Raw genomic sequence first — 10,223 nt, forward strand, 5'->3', positions numbered from 1 at the left:
TTCCGCTGATAAAGTAGAAACCGTTTTCAACTCTGGCAAATCGAAAACAGGTGAAATTTCTTGAGGCCATAAATAATCGGGTTGCAAAAGAAAGGAAGGGATATGCCACCAAAGATGACAGCTTTCTACATTTCGTGGCTCTACACCTCGAGACGCGAGATCAGCGGGATTTTCATTGGTAGGAACGTGACGCCATTGAGACAATTGAGTAAGTTCTCCTATAGCAGCAACTCTGTTGGCAACGAAAGTTTTAGTTTTGTTAGGTGACCTTAACCAGCCTAAGACCACGCTGGAGTCGGTCCAGTATATGTGTCGATCTACATGACGACGCAAGGCCTTAGTAACTGAAATGCTAAGTTGTGCTCCGAGCAACGCAGCACATAATTCTAACCTTGGAATTGTAGTTGCCTTTAAGGGGGAAACTCGTGCCTTGGCGGTTATCAAATTAACTTGAACTTTATTATTCGCGTCAATAGATTTAATATAAATACAGGCGCCGTAGGCTTGCTGAGAAGCATCGCAAAAACAATGCATTTCAACTACTTTAGAATTTTGAATTAAAACTGGTCTTGGTAGTTTGAGAGATGAAATACAGTGCAGTTGATTAGAAAATTTAAGCCAAGTAGAAAGAATATCTTGAGGGATCTCGTCATCCCAGCCTATTTTAAGACACCATAGTTTTTGAATAAGAATTTTTGGTTTTATTGTACATAGGGATAGCAATCCAAGAGGGTCAAATATTTTAAATGTAGTAGATAAGATCGATCTTTTAGTAATGTTCTCAGGCGGGGAAAAATTGACTTGAAAATTTAATTTATCTGAAGAAGGAGACCAACCGATGCCCAGAGTGCTTGTAGAATTGCTGATAATTAAGTTACCTTCTTCTGGATTTATCGAATCGGAAATAAACAACTCGGGAACGTTAGACCGGTATTTTCTTAAATTAAAACAACCTTTTTTAAGTTCATCTGACACAGCGCGCTGAATGTGACGAATCTCCGCGATGGAGTTAGAGCCTGTAAGCAAATCGTCACAGTAAAAATCCTGTTGGATTATATTTTTTATTTTATCGTCGTCACATTCCTCGCCCAACTGCCAGATGCATCTAGTACTTAAAAAACTCGCACTGGAAAAACCATATGTCACCGTATTTAGACGTAAAGTACGCAAAGGGTCATTTTCGTTTTCCCGCCAAAGAATAAGTTGTAGATTACGATCTGATTCTCTTAAGCTAACCTGACGATACATCTTCTCTATATCGCCCGAGATGATATATTTATACTGTCGGAAGCGAATTAAAATATTGAAAAGTGAATCTTGTATTGTAGGCCCTATCATTTGTAAGTCATTTACTGACAAACCTGATGTAGAACGAGCCGATGCATCGAACACGACACGTAATTTAGTTGACTCGCTCTTTTCTCTGATTACAGGATGATGGGGAAGAAAGAATGAATTGATAGGTTTAGGTACTTTAGATTCATTTAAGTGACCAAGCTCGGCATACTCGCATATGAAATCGGCATAGGCTTTTTTAAGCTCTGGTTGCCGTTTGAAACCGCGCTTCTAAATTTAAAAACCCTTTTTTGGCTAGTTGATAAGAATCACCTAAACAGTCTCGATCATCACGGAGCGGTAAACTGACGCAAAACCGACCGTCACTTAAACGTGTAGTAGTGGAAAGGAAATGCTGTTCACATAGTTTTTCCTCTTGCGTTAGGGGCCTTTTATGGGGAAAACTTTCTAATTCCCAAAATCTTGACAATTCCTTCTCGAAATTACAATTTTCATGTTGATCTATAGATAAATTATTAGGAAAATTATTATCCTTTAGACAGAAGTTACATATTGATAAATTATTTGAAATAGAATTTTTAGATAAATTAGGTAGGGGACCAGCAACAAGCCAACCAAGTTTAGAGCTACGAAGATTAGGGGTTTTAATTTGGTCCCCTAGACAGCGCTGCTCTGAGCCTATCAGTAGGTCTACTCTAATTCGACGAAACGAAACTTCGTTAACAAACGAATTTGAAACGAAATTTCGCAATGGACCTTACTCTATAACATTTTCGGACACGCACACGATGTTCGGATCCAGAGACAATTTTCGTGAACGATCTTCGTGAACGACATTGTGATGGTCTTTTTATGTGTCATTTGCGGCAAATTCCGGTTTTCGTATTATCTTAAAATAATAAAATTAATTGGCTTTATTTTCAATTTATACATTTAACTTGTAGTTTACCATGTATTTTTTATAATTTTCATGTACCAAATATAAACATTTACGTACTAAATTTATTTTCTATTAAATCTACAGAGACACTCTAAAGAACCTTATCACTGACGATGTTAACCGACCTATTCTAAGAGCCCGATTTCAGCTTAACATTGGTAACAATGTACGACAACTAAATTTGTACACATATTCACGAAGTTGACAAACGTCATTTAGGATTTTTTGTACCAAATATTTGAAAAAGTTTTGTAAAGTTTGTTCTTCAAGTGTTTCGTTAATCATGTTTTCAAGTGCTTTTCACATACTTCGCTGTCGCGATAAATAATTTGTGAGAAGGTTCCAAGCTCACTTTGAGTCTGCACTTTGTTCTCGACGTTCGATTGGATAATAAACTTCGTAAGTAAACCTCATATTATATTTGAAGGGGCAGGAGGGCCTTCATCAGAAATTATATTGTGCGAGTATAAAAGCGGGTATGTCGGCAGGTGGGCGTGAACAGATTACGAGTCCTTGTTGCAATCGCAGTTGTTTAATAAGGGTTAAGTAACCAAAAATACACACTGTAGTGTCTAACCAACGCGACATCAACTTAATTAAGCGGTAGATTTAATTTGTTAATTAGATGCTAAGCGATTCGTCGCAAGCGTGGTGCGCGGGCGCCGTCTCGAACAACACTGTTCAATGGCCGCCCTCACAACCATCGACAGTGACGCTTCGCTTGGCTGAAAAAGTCAACCAGTCATTTGACTTTGGCGGATACGCCGACATATTTATTAGTTTGTTTACTATAATTATCGCCTCTTCTTCATAATAAGAATCTAGAAGTACACATTTTCAGTTTAACAAATGGCTTTACATACGGGTACAGTTACTCCAGAGCAAATTGACGTACTTCTCAATTTCTTGGACGAGCATAGGGATCTTGCTCGTGGAAGATTGAGGGGTGCCGATGGCAATGTCCAAGCTAAGGTCTGTGGGAAGAATTGTGCAATTCACTCAATTCTGTGGGTGGTTGTACAAAAACAATCCAGCAGTGGCAAAAACTTTTTTTAATTGTCAAAAAAATCACTGTATGCCAAATAAACAGTTACCAAAGGTGGGCATTAACTCGTTAATCCGTTAATCGTTAATTAAAGAAGTTAATATTTTCCTTAACGGATTAACTTTTAAGTTAAATTCAAAAAGTGTTAACGCTCTTGTTAACTTCCGTTAAATTCTACTTCCGTTAATTTAGTCCGTTAATTGTTATAATAGACACTTATTGACGTGTTGTCATTTTATTTAAATTATGCAACAGGCTACATTCGTAAGTTCGGCTATGTTCGGCGACCGTCGGCGAGTCGAATGGTGAACGAGAACGAGAGAGAACGAGAGCGAGCGAGTGTGATGCATGTTATACAAATACAATACACCGAGCGGCCGGGATAGACGTGATCAAAAGAGTACCACAGAATCCTTGTTAGAAAATAGTGACGATTTAAACAAACTTACCTCTATCAAATATTGCGAAGTTTAGGCGCTAGACACCTTCAAAGTTCATTAATTATTTCACATTTACACAAATATCTCGAAAAGTCTTTATTACATTTTATTCACATTAAAACTGGTTTTCATTTATTTAACATCACTTTTTTTAGAACAAGACTTTGTTATAAAATCAACATAAGGTTCGAAAACACTTTACTCTTAATACAATAATTGTTATACGTGAGACGCAAAATCTATTAAAAAAGATAAACTCTGCGTTGAATTGCAATCAAAATAATCGAGTGTGCATTACTCTTCAAATGTCGTACCTAAAATACAACTAAACTTTGTTGCAGACAAAAATGTTTATTTTAATGTTGGAGTTTAAAGACAACAAAAAATATAAAAAAAAATAATTTATGGTTCATTTGAAAAAGCGTACAAATAGGATTTTTTGTCATTGCGTAGATAAAAAACAAACAATGAAAAATAAATTTAAAAATTCGAAAGACGAAATGTGCACGCAATAAACGTTCCTCAAAAAAAAAAGGGATTTAGGTGTTTATTACCGTCGTTTGTTTTTTTGGGGCTTCTTCATAGTCAACGAAAAATAATTTTAACAACAACAAAAATATGAACAAAGGATCAAATGGACAGCCCGCACAGAGAATGCGATAATGAACTCGATGGATTTATGGCCCCAACCCTTCTAATGGTCGGGGATGCACGTGCGCTGCGCAAAGACAATAGCGAAGATAATTTGTTTGTTTACAAAAAAAAGTATACGACAAAACGAGGAAGAATGAGGAAAAAGATAAAATAATTATGTTAGTGAAATTAAACTGTTTTATACTAAATTTAATATATGAAATGTCGCCACAAGTGACCTTTAAAAAAAGACATCGATTTTTTTACGTATATCGAAAGTTTATTTTAAAATTAATCGAATGTCGTTGAAAATAATTCAAAACCATATTCTTACTAATTAACTATAACGATTTTATAGGTGATAAGAAAGAGAGAAGACATCACCCGCGATCGGTTGTTTTCGTTATTTCGTGTAACTTATCCTCTATACACTGAGAGTAATTTAACTTGATTTAACATATAACAATAGATCGGACGATAGATCATTAGATGATAGAAGTTATCAAAGGCATCTCAGTTGTATGGTTTGATGCGTTGAGATGTATCACTGGATTGGTTATATAGTTTATTTATCAATGTTATAATAAGTTTCCTCTGATGTTAGAAGTTTTGTTAATAAATCTATATTAATAAATAAAAAGTACGTAAAAAATGATAAGTCTGTTCGTGGGCCCTTAGCTAAAATAAAATAAAAAAATATTATCAAATTATACATAAATTTAAATGTTCAGTTGTTGGAGTATGAGCAAATGAATATCCGGGTGCAAATAGTAACAGATAAATGTTAATACTGCACAAAAGTTTTGATTGTTTTCTTTTGAATATTATCACATGTCTTACTGTTTAATAGAAAATTTATGTTGTCTAAATTTAGTTAGCTCTCTAATTCCGTGACGTCGGATTGTCGATAAAAAATTGACTGAAAAAGTCAATCATTGTCAGTGTAGTATATAAGTGTGTGTAACTAGTGCATGCTATGTCATTATTATGGTACAGGCATTAGTACATCGCTCCTATTGTCTAAATTATATTTTAGTATATTATATAACTAAACTATAGATAGTTCTATTGAAAGTCTCGACAAAATCGGTCCATACGATTCGGAGATTATTCATATGGCCATTTCCCGCTTGCGCCTTATACTCGTAATATAAACAAAAATTAACTTTAACTGTTAACTTTAACTTGCGTTAAATTTTCGTAAATTAAACGCTTTAACGATTAACGAAGTTAAATTTTTATTTAACGAATTAACGATTAACGAAGTTGACTTTTTGATTAACTGTGCCCACCTATGACAGTTACATAAAATATCTCATGCTTTTCATGCATTCAAGTATCATAGACTTTCATCTGTCAATGTATAATAATTGGAAATTTGTTTTGCAGCCTCACAACCTGCACAATCTAGAAGGAGACAATCGGCTACTGGCTCAGATGTCAGGAGGAGATTGTTTCAATTGGAAGAAGAGCGTGCAGGCAGAGAGACAGCTCTAAACCAGCGTTAGCAACTTGAAGTGGACTGACTATCGTACCAGGGGCGTAAAATTATCGTACATGGATCGAAATTATCGTATTTTTTAGGATAATGTCTATTATAGATAAATTAATCATATAAATTGTAATATTGATATGCATGCAAGTACTTTATAGTTTATCTTTTTTAAACCACCGCTGTCAAATCAACAGAACACTGAAACCCAAATGTTTTACACGTGGTACAGACCTGAACTGATTCCCTTTCCACTTTAAGTTCAATAAACGCGCCAAACTTAAAATTCACTTAGACAAAATTTCACTGTTCTCATGCAAGTTGGGTATGAAACACGTCAAAATTTTGTATTTATAAAGAAGAAATGGATATGAATGGGTGGTGAATAGAAAAATTTCTACACAAAATATACGATATATATGAAGTGTGAACATAATCGAAATATCGAACTTATATTCTCTTGTTCGCATTGGTAGATGCTATACTAACCAATAAGAAAGCGTGTACAGCAGGCGCTGGATAAAGTTACAGTATTGGCAGTGGTGAAACTTAGTAGAGCGGATCGTAAGGACCAATAGGAATAAAGAACTTGTATTTCCCGGTATTTTCTCAAGATTTTATTGGACAAAATAAAATCATGCTACTGCGGTTTAGACTATCAACGCATGAGTGAAATAATATAAATTCTCAAATTTTGCATCATGATAGAAATTATCGTACAATCTGCGTACGATAATAATATGCTATCGTACATCGTATGTAGGCACAAAATTATCGTATGTGTACGATAATTATCGTACGGTTCCGAACGCTGCTCTAAACACTGAGCTTGCAGGCATCAGGGTTGCCCTGGAACAGCTGTGTGGACTGATGAGAAAATTTTTAGAAAAATAAAAGTGTATTATAATTTGGCAAATGAGTTTTATTCACTATTATTTATTTATTTATAATACAATGTTAACCTAAAATACAAATATGTCCCACAAAATTATTTAAAATAATTTGTCTGTACGATCAAAAATTTTAAATTTAAATTAATATAAAATAAAAGTAAATAAGTTAAGATAATTAAAATTAAAATAAATTTAAGGAAAGTATAATTAAATCAGTAATGAGAAAAGAAGTTATGGTAATGAATGTAATAAATATTTTTTGAGCTATTTTTATATTATATTTTATACAATATTTCACCTATTCCTCTCCAACATTTGCATTATTACAGCCCTTGCCCTCTGACCTGCCTGTAGTGCTTGAGCTGAAGAAGCTACTGGTGGAGCCCTGTCTATCCTGTCTGCCCGCTGCCTAGTCATTTCCTTTTTGAAGTTCAATGTCTGTCAACTCGGAAACATCAATCCCTTCCTTTATACATAAATTATTTTTGGACAGAGTTGTATCTCCCCTCAGGAGAGTGTTCAACAGTGTTATCTATAGGTGTCATCATATACTGCCTTTGAGCATAACCTGAATCACCTAAAATAAAACATATATATATGTAAATAAAACATGTTTGTAAGTTTACAAAATAATATTTATAATTTAACACATCATCATCCGCTTGCCCTCATTCCATTACCCTACAGCCCTACAGACCCTTGATAACTACCCCGAGCATAAAAATTCAAGGCCGTAAAAATGCTAATAATTGTTTTTAAAAAGGATGATAAAAATTATAAAAACTATACACTAGGTACCTAGTGTATAGTTTAAATTAGTTTTTGAATTGAAGTGCATACATATTATTATGCGGTTGTGTTGTCCTAACTGCTATCGTAAAATAATAAACAATTTTAAAATGAAGCAGCCGTAATGCCACTCAGGTGCGCAAAGCCTAAACAGTAAGCATAATAACAATAGTAACCATCTGTCCGGGGGATTATCGAATTCACAAAAAATGTTCCAACTAGTTTAGTTATAAAAAAATAAATACTTACGCTAAGAGATGTGCGCGCAAATTACAACATTAAATTGATATCCTGAGATATGAGTTTATGAATTTATTAAAGAAAATTTTTTAAGTATGAAAATAAAACAGAAATATTTATTAAAAGATTAAATTTTAATCTTAATAATCTTTTAATCTCTCTAATTCATTCATTTATTCAAAAAAGTTTTGGGACGGATGGATGGATATTTGATAAAAGGCATCTTAAGGAAACTCGATTAAATTCCGTCTAGATGTAGAATTTAGTAACAAGCTCTTTTTTTTCTCAATTCCTCATGGACAAAGTTTCGGACCAAACCTAGTGAAAGATGAACTTAAGCTAAAGGTTTTAGGGCCCTACCATAAAAGAAATAATTAGAACTGATTGATTTTATAAACAATAACGTAGTTATAAGTTTCGCTAAAAATATGTTTCACCATTCTACATTCGGTATTAGTGTTATTTATTAGTATTATTTATTGGACAATATTTTTGCATTTTCATAAAGCCTACGCGTTTAAATAGCCATGATATGCCAAAATCATTAGATTTCATAATAGTTCATTATGATGAATGACTAGAGTCAAGGTATAAAAAGTTGACATATGTTTAAGCTTAACTATTACTGGATACTAAGTTTTTAATGGCCCTTAAGGTTTTAATTCAGATTTAAGTAAAAAGCTTATTCGTATTTCATACATTTTATTATATAATAAGTATGGTTAATATCATACTGTGAATGATGGCTCACAATGATGCTCACAGTATGGCAAATCACAAAAGTCCAAAAAACAAGCAGAGGTCGTAAAACTTAAGAACGCATAACAAAGACAGCGGCAATAACAACACGCAGGTATGCAGAGCAGTACGCAACTGATTGTTGTTACTATTACCCAGTCGTTTGCGTAACTCATTGGCTATCTGTAAAAAGGGGGCGGAGTTTGTTTCGTTGCACGGTGCAAGGCATATTTTCTGTAAGTGGAACACCGGGAATTTCCGCGACTGTACCTTAACAGTAGGCTCGATTCCATGACTCCATGTCCTTCGAGGTAATAGAGGCACTATTTCTTGGCACAACTTCTCAAATAATTGCCGACTGAGTCTATAATTTCCGACAAATTATGTCGGGAATTACATTAATATTTAGCTGGTTGCGTAGGCTGCGTCGATTTCTTCTACGCTCTAAACGCTCTTCTAGTACAGCAAACTCAATTAAAAACATCCTCGCAGCCATTTCAAACGAATTAATAAGAAAATCAACACAAACGAAAATCAAAAGGTAACACTTTTGATTTCGTCAATTTCGAGGTTAAACTTCCGAAGAATTATCTGTCAAAATCAAATTTTCGTTCCGAACATTGTGAATTAGAGTAGGTTTAGAGAACTTAAACGTCAAATTGTTTCGTTCGGACGAAGATGCGGAACGAATGGAATTGTAGTAGCAAACACACGAAGTTTCGGACGAAACTTCGTTTTTCGTTGAATTAGAGTAGGCCCCCAGGTCCCAGAATAGGTCAGCGCCAATGAGCATATCAATAGGAGATGGTGCGTTAAAACTAGGATCTGCCAATTCAAGGTTAGGTAAATTTATGTCTTTGTAATCATAAGATATCTTTGGCAAATTGCTGGATATTACAGGCAAAACTAAACAACTCATTGTTACGTTGAAAGAACTATTATTAGATTGTAATTGTAAAATGCATCTTTTCGTATTTAGGTTGACTTGAGCATTACCAATACCAAGTACATTAACGTTTGAAGGCTGAGGAGTCAAGCTCAATTTCTGTTGGACCGACTCAGTTATAAAAGAAGACTGACTCCCGCAGTCAAGTAAGGCTCGCACTGTAATAGATTTTTTAGTTATGGGATTAGATACTAAAACCTTGGCTGTACACAACAATACTTCAGTAGAAGACAAGACGGACATTACTACCGATTGAGTAGGCGGAACGCTGTCACTAGAACTTTCACATTCCTTAATAATATGAAAAAGTGAATTATGACGTTTTTTACAAGATCGACAAGAACCTGGAAGCTTGCAGTTCTCAGCAACATGACCTGATCTCAAACAATTTTTACATAATTTCAATGTTGCTACTATTGAGTTCCTGTCTTCTGGTGATTTGCCCTTAAATGAATAACATTCGTATAGGCGATGGTTACCCTTACAATAAGCACACTCGAAAGTTTTACTAGAATTAGAAACAGTGTCTTTAGAAGTAACTACAAAAGACTTAGTTTGCATCTTATTGTTAGGTGCAGTAGAATTTGTATATTTAATTTTGTTTTGTTTTTCTTGTTTATTGCGATGCACAATTTCTAAAATATCTGCACGTTTTCTTAGGAAAGCAAAGAAGTCACTTAGCGTAGGTATATCGGACAGATTATTCCTATGTTCCTCCCATTTAAAACAAGTAGCACTGTCTAACTTTGCTGTAACTATATAAATTATTAA

The sequence above is a fragment of the Papilio machaon genome, chromosome W (assembly GCF_912999745.1).
Source record: "Papilio machaon chromosome W, ilPapMach1.1, whole genome shotgun sequence".
NCBI lineage: Eukaryota > Metazoa > Arthropoda > Insecta > Lepidoptera > Papilionidae > Papilio > Papilio machaon.